The sequence below is a fragment of the Dama dama genome, chromosome 20, assembly GCF_033118175.1.
Source record: "Dama dama isolate Ldn47 chromosome 20, ASM3311817v1, whole genome shotgun sequence".
Classification (NCBI taxonomy): Eukaryota; Metazoa; Chordata; class Mammalia; order Artiodactyla; family Cervidae; genus Dama; species Dama dama.
Window position 1 is genome coordinate 74,261,159 of NC_083700.1, and position 20,802 is coordinate 74,281,960.

The 20,802-nt window shown below is 38.8% G+C and overlaps 1 long non-coding RNA gene across 1 annotated transcript in view; it reads right to left on the reverse strand.

Moving 5' to 3' along the window:
• Window positions 1-20,802, reverse strand: part of LOC133041207 (uncharacterized) — a 268,871-nt gene that overhangs the window by 81,281 nt on the left and 166,788 nt on the right. The window contains exon 5 of the long non-coding RNA XR_009689192.1: window positions 9,705-10,104. This is a non-coding gene — a long non-coding RNA (uncharacterized LOC133041207). The remainder of the gene's footprint in view (window positions 1-9,704; window positions 10,105-20,802) is intronic.

A 20,802-nucleotide genomic window follows, 5' to 3' on the forward strand; every position in this document is an offset into this window, starting at 1 on the left:
CTTCCCCATCTATTTGCCATGAAGTGATTGGATCGGATGCCATGATCTTAGTTTTCTGAATGTTGAGCTTTAAGCCAACTTTTTCACTTTCCTCTTTCACTTTCATCCAGAGAACTTTACCTACTTGCCTAGTTTAACCAACTACTCTGGATCTGTTTGCTCCTTGGTAAAATGGAGCAATCCTCCTTTAGAATCATCAGGAGAATACATGAAATTATATATATATAAATATACATAAACCAATATGTATATGTATAAAATGTATAAAATATGTATAAAATGTATAAAATATGTATAATATGTATAAAATGCATAAAACTGTATAAAATGTATAAAAAATATACATAAACCAATAGGAGTATGAAGAGAAAATATTAAGTATTAAATTAATAAATGGTAAATAAAGCATTTTAATCATCCTATCCAAAAAGAATATCAAGCTTAGTTTTATTATTCTAAAATATCAGATCCCCGGGACTGAGTGGACCTACCTAACATGGTAACTATTTCCAGCAGGGAGGCATCTTAAATTTCAAAGGACAAGCCCCCTCTGAAAGTGCAAGCTCTGCCAAATAAAATGTACACCTAAAACCCTGATGTGGACATTCTGCAGTTGGTTCATGTGTCTTTAGCAGAGAGAGCAGTACTTTTCCTTTAATGAGCTCTTCCACAGTCTGGGGACACTGGGGAACCATTAGAATTTTCCTCTGCAAAGTGAACAAGGCTTGCGGTTCCATAGTAACCACAGCTGAATAATTTAAACTAGGAGTTTACAAAATGGCAATTTACCTAAGAATGTGTTTATAGCCCCTTATGCTATAATCCTAATAAAAGGGTTTCTCATCAAAACCGTTATTATTCTAGGGGAAAAAACACACACTCATATATGCACATAAATACACAAATATCTGCACCTTATTTTCAGTGTTTTCTCAGTAGAATACCTCCAAGAAGAGAGAGAGAGAATATTTATAAGTAAGTAAGGATTCCATTCTGTGAGAAACGTTACCTTTCCTTCCTATAGTTGAGATGCAGCTTCATTTTGAATTACAGCACATCTGGGGCATAACTAGAGAGAGGAAGAACTGCAATCAGCAGAATCACTGACTATACCTATAATGACTGTCAGAAATGTGCCTGTGGGCAAAAAGGGATTCGCATTAGCACGAAATACACATACCACTCTCCACGTGCTCTCAACTAGTACTCAAATGCATATCCACAGACCTCATGCACCTCCAAAATCACCTGGAGAGTTTTCTTAATTATGGATCTAAGGACTCCACCCCTAGAATTTCTCAACCCACGTATCTGAGATAGAGTTCCAGAAGCGGTCGTTTTAAAAGCTTCTCTTAGATGATGTATCATAAGATTTGTCAGTCACTGCCTCCCTAATTGGTTTATGTATTATACTACCTGAAAAGGATGTCCTCCAGGTAGAGAAACATTCAGAGTCTACAGTGTATGCCGTTAAAATATGTGGCACTGAAGCAGGGATGGAGGAAGTGTAGCTGCACATCAACAATTTGTTTTCTGAATGCTAAGATCCTCCCGAATTCTATTCTTAAATCTGAAATAATCAGAACTACATTTTTCAGATCATTTGATGAAATAAAACTCATTCTTTTAAAAGAAAGAGGCAAAACATTTAAAATAAGGACATAGAAGAATTTCATTTTAAAGAAATCAATTTCTGAGGTGTGGTCCAGGGCTTCTGTCCCACTCACTTTCAACTCCCTGCGTGCTGAGTTATTAATCATTAGTGTGCTAAAACAAGGGCATTTCAGGACTCTTGTATCTTCAAAGCAGTGTTCAGTTATTGTCAGGCCACCATACTAATTGTTAGCCTGAAATGTTAATATTCTTCATTATGCCAGACAACCTTGAACTTCAGGCCTTCTCAAATGCCTATACTCAATCCCCTGAAGGGTGTTTAAAAGATGAAATGTAGAGGCTAACAACAGATTAATCAGAACACTAGTCCAAAAATAAAGAATGCATCAGGTCCTTTCTACCACTTCAGAAAATAAGATATTATTTCATAGATAATGAAGTAATGAGGAGAGAGATTTTAGATACATTTTTATATAGTAGTCCTATCTGTGCCTAATTGGCCATAAGAGAACAGGATCCTTGCCTGGAAGCGCAAGGAATATAATGGATTTGACCTTAATGGTCAATTTTCAGTAAATCTACATTGCCCTAAGTCTTTGGTCAGGTTCTTTGACACTTAGAAGAAAATGTAGGGTAGATTGTTGGCAATATAACTAAAATAAAAGGGTTTTCTAGTTAATTCTTATTTATATAAAAGATCCAAAGTGGGTCTGTGTTAAACACTTTAGCCAGCTCACTTATTCACACCATATTTTACAACTGAGAAAACTGAGGCTCAGAGAGATTAAGTAACTTTTCCATGGTAAAAACACAACTTTCAAAAATAGGACTAGTACGCTTCTTCAGTTCTTCAAACACCTTAACGTCTTTCTCTCTCAGTATTTTCTTCTTATGTCTGTTGGCAAAATGCAGTCATAGATTCACTGTGCCACTGTTAGGGATTTTCTCCCTTATGAATCTATGGGTGCCATGGGGACAGGGACGTTCTCTCTTATTCTCTAGTATTTACCCAGAAGTCAGAACAATGCCTGACTTTTAGAAGACCTAAATAAATATTTACTAATGAAATTGTTTACTCATGCTTTCCCCCACACTAACTTCACTCTCTTCCATAACCTATTCCTGTCACAATTTCTAAGTAACTCATCCAATACCTCCTTAGTGCATCTTTTTTATAAACACAGTGTAGAAAATTATTCGTTTAAAGTGTGATTCGAGTTTTGCTTTTTACTGTGATTTTTTTCTGTCATGTAGACAAAACTCTAAGGAAAACAAGAAAAAGGTAGATGGCATCTAACTTTTCCTGTAAGATATAAAACCATGGAAGACACCTAGAGAGAACCACTTCAAGCAATATGTGCTAAGAAGCTAACAATATAACCTTAGGCTAGACAAAAAGAAGACCCTAACATCTAGATCGTTTAGTCATCCTCCAAAAGCACTTCATCCAGAATTCATTTTTTCCCATCCCTCTCCTTTCCCTGGTTGGAGTAAGCTTAGAAACACGCATGCCTATCAACAAAAAGCTTCTAAATTTTCCTATTTTTTTCATCATATTCATACAGAAGATGCTTTTTCTTCCTTTTTAGGGCTTTTGAAGATCTCTTCCAGGCAGCAGTTGAGGAGTTTCCATGGCACAGCTCCTCTGCTAGCTCATTTCAATTTGAATTCCTCCCCCTCACACTGCAGTATTTCTGTTGCCTTCATGAAATGGTATTTGGGGGTTCTTATTCAGGTTTCTTACTTCTGTTTCAGGGACAGTACCTTTGTATTTGTCCTTGGTAGTAGTTCTTACATTTTTCATATTCTGCTCTGCCCCAGATGAATCAAGGGGCAGAAATACATTTGGGCATTTTGTTTCCTTTTATGGTTGATTACAATCAGAAGAGGAAATTCATCCATCTCTTAGAAGCTTTTAGCTTTTGTTAAATAATAGAAATCTATGAGGACAGTAAAGAATCTAAACATTTGACTTAATAATTAAACACCTGGGTGAAAGATTGACTTCCTTCTTAACATTTTCTATGATATCATACAGACACAGCCCATCCTCTTAAATCCTTTAAGTTTCCCTAGAACTTTTATTTTGAGATGCTAATTTTTACCTTTCTGTTTTTAAATCACATATGTTCATATTTTCAGAAGCATTCCCTCAAGTTGGCTGCATAATTTAATGTTCTAATATGTGTTTGTGCAAAACATGTTCACAATTTAAAAGGGTATTTGGGTGTGTAGAACAGTTGCTTAAATTGTGACACAACAGTGCAAATCAACAAAGTATCATTTGAATCTGAATTGCATGAATTTTATGTAATATTCCCTGGGAAAATTAAAACTCTAATACTCTTAGCAGATAAAAGATACATGCAAGAATCTTTACCCAGAGCCCACTATATGCAAGGCATTATGTAGGTGCTAGTGACATAAAGAGGAATAAACAGAAGAAATCTCAGTAAAAACTATTTCAGAAGAAAGGTAAAAATGTACACTAATCAGTGACATATAATCTGATATAGTCTGTGACTGAGATTTAAAAAATATAGAAATTTTCACATTTGCCTGAAATTAGATGTCTTCAAAATTAACAGCATCCCAGATCTGATATTTCTCCAGTGGTATTTTTTTTTCTCCTTTTTTAAACAAGTATTTTTCTTGCAAGAAAGTATTTGGGTAACAGAGGCTTCCTAACAGGAAGAATGATTTAACCAACTTTCTCCTTCTATTTTACAGCTGCACCATTGGTAAACATTCTTTAAGATCGATTCAAGGCAGGGGAGCAAGAAAAAATAAAATCATAGTAAAGAAGATATATGTTGTCAATTTTCAAACCTTGAACAGGGAAATCATTGTCTTGGAGAGAGAATTTCATGCAATTCAAAACCTCACAATAGATAACAGCATCTACACAGATGCTGCCGTTCATGTGTTGCTACATGGGACTGTGACAAGGTAAGAAAACTGCTAAAATTGAAGGTGTATATATAGAAAAGGAAGAGGGGGCGGGCAAGAAGAGGGACTGCAGTGTCCTAGGAGGATAAGGTTTGCATTAGACAGTATGCAAGTCAACAAGAATAGAACTAAAAGAAAACAATACTTAGTCTGTCATGAGAGTACTAAAAAAAGCCCAGGCATGGAATAAGTTAAAACAAGAAAATCTGTGGCAGTGCTAGACTAAGAGGAGAATGAACCAGAAGAAGAAGATGGAAAATAAAGCTCCCATTTTCCCACAAGCATTATCATCCTTCCCTAATATATAACATTTATTAGAGCATACATTTCTTGAGCTTGCACTGTATGTTAAACTCTGTTCTAGTGAGTTGTGTGTGTGTGTGTGTGTGTGTGTAGGAGGAGGAGGAAAGAGTACACATAACATCTCAAAGGAAAGGGTCCCCTTGCTAACTGTGCTAAGGTTGAAATGATTGACAATTGCCAGTTTTGAAGTCTGCATAAGGTTTAGAACCTTCTGCTTGTACTTCAGCCTTTCAAGACTTCCAACAACTCTGGTAGCTCTCCCCAACTACTCTAGTTTTACCAAGAGTCAGGGAATAAATGCAATTATGGTTGCTGTTTAACTAGCTGCTCATGTCTTCCCACCATCTCTGATCCAGAACAGTCTTTGTGTTCAAACCCCAATCTGGCTATTAAGGAAATCAGCATTATCCTTTGCAGCATCAGTCTAGGAAGGAAAGGAATGCAGGCTAAGGGAAGCAAGTGACAGTGCAGAATCTCAGAAAAGTTCAGCAGTCTTTCAACTGTCAACTTCCTTTACAGAAAATCAAAAATGACAATCAATTCTTGAGAAAGGGTATAATTTCCCAAACCAGATAAAAAGACAATGCCAAACTGCAAGCTGCGGTGAAATCCTGGGAGGCTCTCAATTGTTCTCTCTCTCAGTCTCTCCTGTTTCTAGTCCTCTCTTCCACTCTCTCCTCCCCACTCCTCTCTCTCCATATATATTGACATAGATGCGCGCGCGCGCACACACACACACACACACACACACACACACACACATGTCCACTGCCAACAGTTTTCTCACATCAAGCTGGTGTCATGACTTGCAAGTGAATGAGTTGAAAACAGCTTTTGGCTGAATTGAGAGGTTTGTTTTTTTTAATGCTTTTGTTTGTGTCTCCTACCTTCTCTCTTCTCCTGGTTCTCTAAGACTCGGCTGGGCTGGAAAGTCATTGGTGTCCTACCTGCACCCCACACTGTGAAAGCTTCTACAGTAGCTACATATTAAGGTTATTTTTTTTTAATTGTCTGTGTCCCCTAAAGACACTAAGACAACAGGGATCAGGGACAGTTTTTACCTCTGTGTCATCAGTTCCTACTGAAAAGCTTGGCATGAAGAATATTGCAGTAAGCATTTACTGAATGATGCATGACCATTATATTTTTTATTTGGTCTCTCTCTGAGGTAAGAATTTTTATATTCTTTAGCAATGGTCTTAGATTCAGAAAAATTCTCACATATACATTCATTCCTAGATCAAAATGTATTAAAAACTATTTGGGAAGTAATGGAAAGAAGATGGGCTTTTTAATTAATCAAACTTGGATTTTTAGTCTGAATTCACCAATTATGAACAGGCTAACTCATGGCAAGTTACTTAATCTCTCAGAATCTGAGTTTCCTCATCTGGGAAATGAAGATGATATTTAGTCATATGGTTATTTGAAGAATAAACTGCATAATGTATATAAAGCATTTGGGACACAATATTTATCCTACAGTGAGTATTGCATAAATGATAACTATTATCGAACTGACAAGAACAGTGACAGACACATAAAATGAGATAGATAAACAGGAAATGTGTGTGGGGGGGGGGCATAGTTCCTTTCCCTATAGTTTCACTTAATGCAAGGTACTAGAGACCAAAGATATTGTCTTTAAATAACGTACATGATAGTGGAAGAAATAAATCAAATGTAAGTTGGTAATGGATGCTGTGATAAATACAAAGTGGTCCAGGGGTCCTGCTTCATCACTGGCTTCCCGGTAAGGTTATATTTAATTTCATACATGGAAAGGAATTTTTCATAACTTGCTCTGAGGTGTTTTCAGCAAAGATTTAGTACAAATCTTAACTCTACTTGTGCCTGTAGAGATTTATGTTCTGCTTCTAAGCCAAATCATTTGGAATCAACTCCACTGCATATATTAGGAAATAAATACCCCATAAATACACTCCTACATCTAACCTGCTCCCTGGAACCTGGAAATAGCCATGAATTTTTGTTGCTCTTTTCATTTTTCAGAAATGGCACATATAATAAATAAATAAATACTTGAAAGGCAAATCAATACAATGTAACCTTGTTATAAGAGACTCTTTCATGCCCATTTTAAATAGGCTGTCATGAATACAGAATTGCCATTTCCTTCTGCATACCAATGTAAACTGCAATATGATCTATTCCATGGATTTAAATTCTGAGCACAAAGATCAACAAGAAGCCTGATGATACATTACATTCACTTTTTAAACAACCTCTATTTTAAATGAAAAATATTACAGTTCCAGTTAAGTGGTTCTATAAAAGGTGTAAATAATTTATATGTACATGTTTTCCATACTGATGACTTAGAAAAAGAAATAAAATTTACCCAATGTACACACAAAACAACAGATTTTATTACAATTATTGGTGACACCATTTGATAATGATAATAATCACAATAGGTACTCTTTAATGAGTACCTCTAAGAGGTCAGCCTCTGGCTATACAATCCTGTCAACAACCTGAAGGAGTAGGTAATGCCACCCTATTTCACAGGTAAGATAACTGAGACTCATGTGAACTTTCTGTTTACCCTCTGTTTCTGCTTGGTCAGCAGGTCAAATAATATAAATTTAGATTCTGGTCCTTCTCCCCTTCATATTGATCAAATCTGACCTGTGCACCACCTTTGTGCTTTTCTTCCTTGGGACAACCTTTCTGGAACACTGAAATAAACTGAGGCTCAAAGCAGTCAAACCAACACAGGAACTCAAAAGCATCTCAGGGAAAGTGTGATGGAGTCAGCTGAACTTGTTTTATCACACCAACTCCCTCCCACTGTAAAGATCCAGAAAGAACAAAATGGCTGTGCTCAAATATCTAACAAACTGGCAATGGAAATGATATTACACATTCTACTGAGTGCCAAATGGTAGAGCTATGACCTTAGGATATATGTTACAGAAAGACAGTTCGACATATGAAATTGTTTTAGGCCTTCCCTTCTAATGAGCAGTTAGTTCTTTATTACTGGTGCATAGTTTAAAACAGAGACTTAAATATATAAACAGCAAACAACCAACCAACCACTCCAGTGGAATAAGATTTGAGTATCTGCTAGTTGGTTCTACTGAACCACTTTTCAAGTACCTGCTGACACTGAAATTGTATAATCCTTTCCGCTGTGCGTTAAGGGAAGGAGACGTCTAACATGATATTACATGATACGCCAGCAGGTACCTGGTTTCCTCTGTTAATTTATTCAGATCCCTTCAAAAATTATCCAAGATTTAAGAAATCTGAGTAGCTTGCCATGAGCAAGCCCAGGAACACCTGTAATTCATCAAAATTACCACCTGTAATTCTCAAAATTTATCTCAGTGATGCTCAGTGAATCCACCTAGCCCCTTACTCACTTAGAGAAGGGTCCCCAGCCCCCCAAGCCACACTGGTACTGGTCTCTGGCTATTTGGAACCAGACCACACGGCAGGAGATAAGCAGCCAGCAAGGGAGCAAAAACTTCTCTCTATTTACAGCCGCTCCCCACTGCTCTCCCATCACCTTCAGATGGGACCGTCTAGTTGTAGGAAAACAAGCTCAAGAGTCCCACTAATTCTGCATTATGGTAAGTTATATAACTGTTTCATTATGTATCACTATGTAATAATAATAGAAATAAAGTGGACGATATATGTACTGTATTTGGATCATCCCCAAACCATCCCTCCAACCTTTCAGTTCGTGGAAAAATTGTCTTCCACAAAATCAGTCACTGGTGCCAGAATGGTTGGGGACCTCTGACTTAGAGCACATGATCAACTGTGTCAAAAGTTCTCATTCCCTGACTTTACCTCAATGCATTCACTGGCCAAGATGTTTTTACCAGAAGCTCCACAGAGAATACCACCCATGCTGTCCCCACTGATAATAAGTAATGATTATGGGCAACTACTGCTCTGAGTTTTAACTCATTTAATCCTTATTCCAACTCCATAAGTACTGTCAGTATCTCTATTTGAAGGGAGACTTAGAAAGGAGACAAGGTTTAGCGTGGTCAAGTGACATATACAATATAAGGTCTCAAAGTTAGAGGAAAAGCTAGAGTCTGCTCCCACGGACAGCTCTCTTAAGCACTATGCCACATGTGTCACACTGAGCACCTTCAACCACCCCTCCCATCTAAAAGCTCTGTCTTAATCGTCCCTCTCATTTCCGTCTGCTCTCTGTTCTCTCTTCCAAGGCTATCTCCCACTGTGTTCTTAACAACATGTCTCATTTCCGTGTTTTCTCTCTTCACCCATCATTGATTCTTTCCATCTTCAGTCTCAGCCTTCTCCCTGCCTTAACTTACTGCAATCTAGAATCTGTTCACCATTTTCCCTTTAAAAGCAGTGCTAAATCTACTCTTAATTCACCTGCTTTACCTAAGTTGTCTTCTTTCTTACTGTCTCAGTGCCATCAATGATGTTCACACAACTCCACTGGCAGCTTTCTACTTTCTTCTATACCATTACGTTCTTTGTCCCTGGTTCTACTCCTATTTTTCTGATCTGTCCTTTCTCCTTCTCAGACTCTTTGTCCTTCTCTCAACATCTAAAAATAAACATTCCCCAAGGCTCTGTCCTTGATTTTCTTTTCTCCTCTGTTTGCAATCTCTCCTTGGCAGTCACCCACTGAAATAGTTTCAAATTTCTTCTCTATGCCATGAAATCTCTCTCATGAATGTTAGAATCATCTGGGGCTATTTCCTTATTGTGTCTTCTACTCAAATATGAGGTCTTTGAATAGGGCCAGTTCAGTTCAGTTGCTCAGTTGTGTCCAACTCTTTGCAACCCCTTGGACTGCAGCACGCCAGGCTTACCTGTCCATCACCAACTCCAGAAGCTTACTCAAACTCATGTCCATTGAGTCGGTGATGCCATTGAACCATCTCATCTTCTGTCATCCCCTTCTCCTCCCACCTTCAATCTTTCCCAGCATCAGGGTCTTTTCCATTAAGTCAGTTCTTCCCATCGGGTGGGCAAAGTATTGGAGTTTCAGCTTCAGCATCACTCCTTCCAATGAATAGTCAGGACTGATTTCCTTTAGGATGGACTGGTTGGATCTCCTTGCATCCAAGGGACTCTCAAGAGTCTTCTCCAACACCACAGTTCAAAAGCATCAATTCTTTGGTGCTCAGCTTTATGGTCCAACTCTCACATCCACGGAATAGGGTAGGCACAGAGAAGTGGGAAGGACAGATTCTCTGACAGTAGATCTTGCTGGAATTTAAAAAAGAAAAAAAAATGATACTGAGTAGAGGATCAAAAGAGAAGAACAAATAACCACTGGGCAGAAGCACATGATGAGGGAGATGGATCCATTCCCAATTTCTAGAATGTTCTTATTGTTACACCTCTAGTTAAGGATTGTCCGTGATCCCTTCTCACTATTATGATCAATTTAATACTTCCTGGAACCTAAGATTCTTGCCTCCCCTCTTGCCTCACCTTCTACATTCCCCTGAATGTCTGCTTTACTTCAACTGTGTCAAAGTCTTTGTGGTTCTCAGTGTACATTATGCTATTGCATCTTCTAAGTTTTTGAACATGATGCTAAAGAATTATTCCTGAAGAATAGTTTGAATGATGACACTATCCTGCTAAAAACCACTAAAGCTTTCCCTACTGAAATTTACTATAGCCTAAATTTTCTCAATCTACCAGATGAAGCTAATGTTTTCAGTTTCTCAATATTCTCCATGTATTAAACCTATGATACTCACTGTTCTCTAAATATGCCAAGAATTCCTTGCCTCTTGTTATCTTAAACTGTTAGCCTAGACTATAATCCCTAAAACATGTCATATCCTCAGCTGCCAAATTCTATTTTCCCTTAAAGCTTACCCATAAAGCCCACAGGTTTGTGGTCTCTTTCTTTATTCTTTTACCTCTAGAGAGACACAATCTTTCCTTCATCCAAATGCCCTTAGAGCTAATTTTGTACCTTATGTGATGGATCATTACATTGTCCAATTACCCAACAGACTGAAAGCTAACTGAAGTCAACAAAAATGTCCTTCTTATTTTTATATCTCCTATAGATTTAACAGTATGTTTAACATAAAACAGACATTCAATAAGTATGTGTTATCTTAAATAGGGTAACTTTCTTCCTCAATTTCTGGAGAGTAGGTGCTTTATTAAAAAAAAAAACAAAACTACTACACAGATGCCTAAAGTTCTCAAGAACACAAATTATATTTTAATTGAAATTATAGCTGTATTGATTCAGCTTTTATTAGAAAGAACCTACCTCTGGAGAGGTTAAAGTTCTATCTCCAATAAGAAAAGCTTCTTTGCATTTCAACTATTTTGATTTTCAAATTCTTTCCAATCATTGATAATGAAGGGAGCATATGATGGTGTTACATCCACAATAAGGAAGGGCTATACAGAGACACCTATTCTAAATATCAGAACAGCATAAATTAAATTATAACGTGGAAATCAGCACTCTTAAGATAATGTTGGTAAAATTCCCCTTAATATTTTTCTTTTTTATCCCTTTCTGTGTATCTAAATTTTTATCTTGCCAATTTCAAGAGAAAAATACCGAGACAGTACTAGACAATACAAGGAAGATTAATAAACTTGATATAAACCCAGTCAAAAATCACTTGACTAATTTCACCCACTATTGCCTTGCTAATTTGTTAACCTTTCAATATACCTTTGCTAATTTAAAAACTTGAGAGTATGTTCCAAACTGAAGAAGATACTTAAAAGAAGAAAATTAACTGTTATAATAGCCAACCAAAAAAGCACCTCAAAGTTGTACCAAGAGTTTATATTTCCACAGTTCTCTAGTCTTCTGATACTCATAATTTTGGTACTCTAGAAAAAATAGTCTAGGAATTCAGTTAAAATAAAATTCATGTTATTAATATGCATCAATTCTAGTACACATTTCCCAATGCTTTGAGTTTCTTATATTAACAAACATTCATTCATGAGGTTCTGAATCAAAATTTTGTGTTTCTTTTTTTAATATACCAATAAAGAAAAGAGACGCTCTTTGCATGTTCTTTATTTTTATTATCCTACTTTACCTTTGGAAATATTGATAAATGCCCATGAACTAGAATGGGACAGAGAATATAATCTATTCTAAATTAAATTCTGTGTTTATATGAAAAATTAAATGGAAATATAAAACAATATATTTTACAAAAAAATCACTTGGGATTCATAATGCAAATTTAAACATAATCAAACTTCATGTGCTAAAATTCTTCCTACCATTTACTACTTTCACCACTCCCTGTGACTAATGAGGTAAACTTATTGCTGTTTATCCAGATTAGGGCTGAAGTGATAGAGTACCAAGACCTGAGGCAACATTATAACTTCAAATTACATGATCCACACACCAAAAACTCCCACAGACAACCTTCAAAAACATATCTCATAAATTTTTTTAATTTGTTAATATTTAATTTATTAATCTCCAATTACTTAATTAGAGGTAGGTAGAAGAAAGGTAGGGAAAAGCTCAGCTATGAAAATCTTCAGATACATTATAAGAAGAAAAATAATGCTAATAAAAATAACAATGCTCTACATATTAATAGTCCTTACAAGTTTATGTATATATATTATATACAATTTATTTGTATATATTATTTATATTTATTTACATATTATATATATCATACAGTTATTTCTAAAAGTTGCAATACTGCAGGACTTCCCTGGTGGTACAGTGGATAAGAATCTGCCTGCCAATGCAGGGTACATGGGTTTTATCCCTGGTCCAGGAAGATTCCACACACCACAGAGCAACTAACACCGGTGTGCTACCGCTACTGAGCCCACACTCTAGAGCCTGCGAGCTGCAACTGCTAAGCCCACATGCTGCAACTACTTAAGCCTGTGTGCCTAGAGCCTGTGCTGTGCAATAAAAGAAGTCACTGCAATGAGAAGCCTGTGCACCACAATAAAGAGTAACCCTTGCTTGCCACAACTAGAGAAAGCCCACAGGTAGCAATGGAGACTTAGCAAACCAAAAATATAATTATTTACAAAAATATATATAACATAATCAAAAATAATTAAGTTTAAAAGTTGCAAAACTGCAAATATGAAGTCTATTTTAAAGCTTTGCTTTGTTGTGAAGTCACAGTACACAGACTGCCAGACCTTAGTTCCCTGACCAAAGACTGAACTCAGGCCCTCAGCACTGAAAATGTGGAGTCCTAACCACTAGACTACCACAGAATTCCCCTTAAGTCTATTTCATAAATAAGAAAAACAAGGCTTACTGTTTATATAACTAACAAGATGTAGAGATAAGATTCAAATGAAGATCAGTTTCCAAAGCTCTTTCCATTATAACATAACTATTCAAATGCAAATTCAAGAACCAGAAAGAACTCATCACTTGTATTTTAAAGGAAGACTGAGGATAAACAGAAATATTAAATAAGGAAAAATATAGACTAATAATTTGTTCTGTCATAGGCCTTGCTGCTGCTGCTGCTAAGTCGCTTCAGTCATGCCTGACTCTGTGCGACCCCATAGACGGCAGCCCACCAGGCTCCCCCATCCCTGGGATTCTCCAGGCAAGAACACTGGAGTGGGTTGCCATTTCCTTCTCCATAGGCCTTAGACCCTTTGAATTCCAGAACTAATTCCCCTCTTCTTCTACTCCTGTATACTTAAGATAGACATGATGAAGGGACACATGATTTTTAACTTGAGAAAAGATAAATTAGAGAAAATAAGGAAAAATAAAGACATGATTAATCACACATGTGTGATTCATCAATAGTCATGATTTCTTCAGGCAAGGACAATAAAAGGTAGCCAGATTTTAATTACATTCTCTTCAAACATTTGTTAATTCAACAAATATTTAGTAAGAACCACCTTCTAAACATAAAGAATACAATACTGACTAAATCAGATTAGGGACCTACCCTCACGAAGCTCACAATCTACTTATATTCCTCAGATATTAACTCCTTCAAAGTTCATTCTCTCATACCACCTGCTTCAGCCTGAAACAGGAATGATGCATCTGCTCCCTTACATCATAATATTCTACATAAAGTTCTTTCATCATTTTCAAGTTACAGTATTGTGTTCATGTGACTTTCCCTCCCCACTCCGCCTGTCAACTGCAATTACTTCAAGTTAACTCCTACAACTTACTGAACTCTGCATCTCAAGCTCTTTCCACAGTGACCAGCACATAAGAGGCAGTCAACAAATGTTTATAAAATGACTGAAAAGAAATGGCATTGGATTTCCATTTTAGGAATATAGTGTACTAGGGGCCAGGACAGATCATTTTGTTTAAATCAACTTATAGTGATAGAAGGGAAGATTTTCTAACTCAAATTTATCCATAAACTAACAAAACATATAGCTATCTGGGTGAAAAACAAGGTGAAGGCAGGAATCTAGAAAGGTAAGAGTTATTTAAAATAGCTTTTGCTTGAGAGTATTTATCAAACCAGGGAGATTAAGCCTTTGCTGTTAACCCTTATGAAGTTTGAAGCATAGGAATAAAAATTCCAGGTCTCACTCAAGGTGGAGATTCGAATAGATCATTCCCAGATTAAAAAGTAAGCACCAGAAGGCACTATATTACCCTGCTCTAATGGACCACATGTACATAGAAACTGATGATTTCAAAACTTTGTTAGTGAATAAAAAACTATATATTCCCTGACAAAGTAGAGCCAAAAGCCAGACTTCCTATTGTCTGTCAATTGAGTTCATACTACACTGGTGATCAGAGGCGTCTCAAGCTGAGACTCTGGCTTCCAGAGACCTGCCAGAAGCAAACACCATTCTTTTTTTTTTTTTTGATAGTGGAGTGCAGTTTATTACGCCCGCGGGCCCAAGGCAGAGTCTCCTCTTAGCCAAGGGCCCCGACCAGCATTTGTGAAAATCTTTTATACCCCATGTGTCCAAACCCACTACCCCAATTCCCTTGAGACTTACATAAACAAAGGAAGGGTAAATACAACTACAATAACCCCATCATTCACGTGTTATGTGTTCAAACAGTCAATAATCAATAAGCCCGCAGTTACATTCCAAATAGTTAATAACTGATAAGCCTGTGCTTACATTCTGATAGATAGTGTCCGGAGGCAGGGGTGATTAGTGTCTGTTCTTCAAGATTCCCCTGCCCAGAGGGGGGTCTTATCCTTCCATTGTCATTCCCACAGGCGCTAAGCACAGAGTTCAGAGTCCACTGGAGAGGTGGCCTCGCACCATCAGCACAGACAGGCCTGAGATGGAGTCCAGGCCCTATGAATTCCTTCTTCATTCCCCCCCTCTTGATGCTCTTAGTTTCCATAACAAGCATCATTTATTGAGATATATTGTACCTTAGCCCTCCTGCCACCCACATGAGAGAATGCTATCAACCTCTGGGTTACAAAATTCACAAGGCATTGTAGGAAGCAGGGTCCACAAAGCAGTATGATCAAGATTACTATAACAATTCATTAGACATGGCTTTCACTTGATTTTGCATATCCTCCAAGGCAGCAGATACATCTTCAGACAGGTCAGGGATGTACACACCATTCGCCAAAGTCCCTCCTTGGGCTGCTGTGAGTATGTCTAATGCCATCCTATTTTGAATTACTGCCTTCCTCATCTGAATCTGTTCTTCGTTCAAAGCTTGAATGGCTTTAGTACTGTCTAAGAGGGCCTGTTTAATGAAATTAGTTAAGGCCTCTACCTTAACCATGATATCCGTTGTCCCTACAGAGGGTATAAACAAGGCAGCAAGATAGTCATACCATTGGAACACAGATCGTGTCCATCTTGCATGCAGATAAGACAGGTTTACTGGAGGCTGGTGTAGGCTAGGCTTAATTCTGCCATGGGCGAAAGCAAATCCTAATGTGCAATGCCCCACCCAGCCAACTGGTAACCATGGCCATAAGTTAAGCCCACAGAGCCACTGGGTCCCATTGGGGGCTACCCAGCGGATTCCAGGATTATATTTCCAGTCGGAACTGGGCCACTGAGCAGACTGATTGGGGTGATAGGTAACTTCCAAGATTTGTTTACTTTGTTCAGGGGACAAATAACAATTCTTTTGGGTCTAGGGGATAGTCTCCAAATCCAACTTTCTGTTCTTTTTGTTCCCAGCAAATAGTAGCAGGGGCAATCAACTGTCCTTTCTCAGGAGTCATCCAGAAATATTCATCCCAGACCTGGTAGTATTGCTCAAGGCACCGGGAGTCCTGTCCCCCTTTTGTAAGGGAGCCCTTTTCCTCTTTAATTCTCACATATGAGGTATAAGCCTTTGTTATCTCCATAAGGCTGACACTTAAAGAGACTCTCCAAGTGGATCAGAGAGACTGACTGCTCCTGAGTGGACTTGCTCCCAATGGCTCTGCTCAGACTCAGGATGACCCCACAGTCCCAAGGCTATTCTCTACACGAAATTGTGTATGGGAGGCCTTCTCCCATAAGAAAACAGGTGTCAACAAATTTGCCTCAGGTAAGGGGGGATAGGATTTCACAGCAGATGGAACTGGGTAAGGTAATAAATCGGGTAACTAAGTTTGTACAAGAAAGGGTGCCGTTCCCCCTTGGGGAACAGATTCATGAGTTTACACTTGGTGACCAAGTATGGGTCAAAGATTGGAATCATGATTTGCTAGCCCTTTGGTGAAAGGGCCCTTATGTTATTCTAACTACCCCTACTGCAGTTAAAATTGCAGGTATTGTCCCTTGATCCATCACACCAGAGCAAAGAAGACATACCACGCTGACCCGGAGGACGCCGAGTGGACCACCCAGAAGGACCCCACCGACCCACGGGAAACCAAGATCATTCTGAGGAGGAAGAAGAAAACTAGGTCCCAGACGAGCCCTCTACAGAATGGAGCTGGGTAAACGACTCCTGCTGCTCGGCCTCACCAATGCAATTTTGAACTTGGGTATGTGGGGCTATGCCCCTGTCAGTAATAGACAGACTCCCCTGGTGGGTATCGTCACTCCGTTATGGGGACTTTAACAACAGAAAGGAACTTTCCTCTCTCTCACCAACCATAACCTTTCTTTGCCCTCTGGTGTTAGAAGAAGCCATCAATGGGCCAGGGACATAGGGTTACATTTAACATGAATGCAAACACCATTCTATCTAGACCAACTTTCTTTTATCCAGGACCTTAGAGAGTGTCCATAGACAAAGTATGGACTTCCATGGTGGCTCAGAGGTAAAGAATCCACCTGCAATGCAGGAGCCAAAGGAGACAAGGGTTTGACCCCTGGGTCAGGAAAATCCCCTGGAGGAGGGAATGGCAACCCACTACAGTATTCTTACTTGGAGAATCTCATGGGAAAAGGAGCCTAGCAGACAAAAGTACATAGAGTTGCAAAGAGTTGGACATGACTGAACTGAACTGATGGAACACAAAAGATCTCAAACAGTCAAAGCAATCTTGAGAAAGGAAAAAAAAAAAAGAGCTGAGGGAATCAACCTTTCTAACATTATACTATGAAGCTCCAGTCATCAAGATAGTATGGTTCTGGCACAAAAAAAGAAATATAGACCAATGAAACAAGATAGAAAGCCCAGAGATTAAACCCATGTACCTATGGGCACCTAATCTTTGACAAAAGAGGCAGGAATATAAAATGGAGAAAAGATAGCCTCTTCAATAATTGAAGGCAGCTATAAGTCATGACCAACCTAGATAGCATATTAAAAAGCAGAGACATTACTTCGCCAACAAAGGTCCGTCTGGTCAAGGCTATGGTTTTTCCAGTGGTCATGTATGGATGTGAGGGTTGGACTGTGAAGAAAGCTGAGCACCGAAAAACTGATGCTTTTGAACTGTGGTGTTAGAGAAGCCTCGTGAGAGTCCCTTGGAGTGCAAGGAGATCCAACCAGTCCATCCTAAAGGAGATCAGTCCTGGGTGTTCATTGGAAGGACTGATGCTGAAGCTGAAACTCCAGTACTTTGGCCACCTCATGCGAAGAGTTGACTCATTGGAAAAGACCCTGATGCTGGGAGGGATTGGGGGCAGGAGGAGAAGGGGACGACAGAGGATGAGATGGCTGGATGGCATCACTGACTCAATGACATGAGTTTGAGTAGACTCTGGGAGTTGGTGATGGACAGGGAAGCCTGGCATGCTGCGATTCATGGGGTCGCAAAGAGTTGGACACAACTGAGCGACTGAACTGAACTGACAAGTAAAAGAAAGAAACTAGAACACTTCTTAACACCATATACAAAAATAAATTCAAATAGATTAAAGACCTAAATGTAAGGCTAGAAACTACAAAACTTTTAGAGAAAAACATAGACAGTATACTCTTTTACATAAATCACAGCAAGATCCTATTTGACCCTCCTTCTACAGTAACATAAATAAAAACCAAAATAAACAAATGGGACCTATTTAAACTAAGAAGGTTTTTCACAGAAAAGGAGACAATAAACAAGATCAAAACACAACCCCAAGAATGGGAGAAAATAATTGCAAATGAAAGAACCAACAAAGGTAATCTCCAAAATATGTAAGCAGCTCATGTAGCTCAGTACCAGAAAAACAAACAGCCCAATCAAGAAATGGGCAGAAGACCAAAACAGACATTTCTCCAAAGAAGACACACTGATGGCCAATAAACACATGAAAAGATTTTCAACATTACTAATTATTAGAGAAATGCAGATCAAAACTATAATGAGTTATCACCTCATACTAGTCAAAATGGCCATCATCAAACAGTCTGCAATGACGGAGAGGATGCGGAGAAAAGGGAACTCTCCTACATTGTTGGTGGAAATGTAAACTGATACAGCCAGTATAGAAAAAGTATGGGTATTTCTTTAAAAACTAGGAATATATCTACACATTACCCAGAAATCCCACTACTGAGCATATTCCCTGAAAGAAAGAAAGTGAAATCACTCAGTCATGTCTGACTCTCTGCAATCCCATGGACTGTAGTCTACCAGGCTTCTATATCCATGGGATTTTCCAGGCAAGAGTACAGGAGTGGGCTGTCATGTTCCTCCCTGAGAAAGCCACAATTATAAAAGACACATATACCCCAATGTTCACTACAACATTATTTATAATAGCCAGAACATGGAAGAAACTATAGATGTCCACCTACAGATGAATGGATAAAGAGTATGTAGTGCATTTATACAATAGAATATTACTCAGCCATTAAAAAGAATGAATTTGAGTCAGCTCTAATGAGGTGGATGGACCTAGAGCCTGTTATAGAGTGAAGTAAGTCAGAAAAATAAACTGTATATTAATGCATATATATGGAATCTAGAAAAATCATACTGATGAACCTATTTGCAAGGAAGGAATGGAAATGCAGATATAGAGAACAGACTCATGGACACAGTGAGTGAAAGAGAGACTGGGATGAATGCAGAAAGTAGCATGACATATATACGCTGCCATGTATAAAATAGAGAGCTGGTGAGAAGTTGCTATATAACACAGGGAGCCCAGCCTGGCGCTCTGTGACGAACTAGAGGGGTGAGATGTGGGGAGGGAAGGGAGGCTCAAGAGGGAGGTTATATATGTATAATTATGGCTGACTAGTGTCTAAGCTAAAAAGCCTCTTGATGAAAGTGAAAGAGGAGAGTGAAAAACTTGGCTTAAAGCTCAACATTCAGAAAACTAAGATCTCGGCATCTGGTCCCATCACTTCCTGGGAAATAGATGGGGAAACAGTGTCAGACTTTATTTTTTTGGGTTCCAAAATCACTGCAGGTGGTGATTGCAGCCATGAAATTAAAAGATGCTTACTCCTTGGAAGGAAAGTTATGACCAACCTAGATAGCATGTTAAAAAGCAGAGACATGATTTTGCCAACAAAGGTCCATCTAGTCAAAGCTATGGTTTTTCCAGTGGTCATGTATGGATGTGAGAGTTGGACAGTGAAGAAAGCTGAGCACCGAAAAACTGATGCTTTTGAACTGTGGTGTTGAAGACTCTTGAGAGTCCCTTGGACTGCAAGGAGATCCAACCAGTCTATCCTAAAGGAGATCAGTCCTGGGTGTTCATTGGAAGGACTGATGCTGAAGCTGAAACTCCAATATTTTGGCCATCTGATGGGAAGAGTTGACTCATTGGAAAAGACCCTGATGCTGGGAGGGATTGGGGGCAGGAGGAGAAGGGGATGACAGAGGATGAGATGGCTGGATGGCATCACCGACTCGATGGACATGAATTTGAGTAAACCCCAGGAGTTGGTGATGGACAGGGAGGCCTGGCGTGCTGCAATTAATGGGGTCGCAAAGAGTCAGACATGGCTGAGTGACTGAACTGAACAGAGTGTTGTACAGAAGAAACTAACACAACATTGTAAAGCAACTCCCTCCAATTAAAAAAATATACATATGTCGGATATGTGTGTGCTGTGCTTTGGTGGCTCAGTCATCAGTTGTGTCCAACTGTCTGTAACCCCATGGACTATAGCCCGCAAGGCTCCTCTGTCCAGGGGGATTCTCCCAGCAAGAACACTTGAGTGGACTGCCATACCCTCCTCCAGGGAATCTTTCCAACACAGGGATTGAACCCAGGTCTCCAGCATTGCAGGTGGGTTCTTTACCATCTGAACCACCAGGGAATCCCAAGAATACTGGAGTAGGTAGCCTACCCTTTCTCCAGGGAACATGATGACCCAGGAATCAAACCGGGGTCTCCTGCACTGCAGGTGGATTCTTTACCAGCTGAGCTACCAGGGAAGCCCATGTTGGATCTTTAAAAACTGTCGAAATTGACAGCTCTCTGCTATAACTGATTAAGTGAACAAAAATAAGCACTACTAAATGAAAAAGGGGCTTCCCAGGTGTCGCTAATGGTAAAGACCTGTCTCCCAGTGCAGGAGATATAAGAGACCTGGGTTCAATCCCTGGGTTGTGCAGATTCCTGGAGCAGGGTACGAAAATCCCTCCAAAT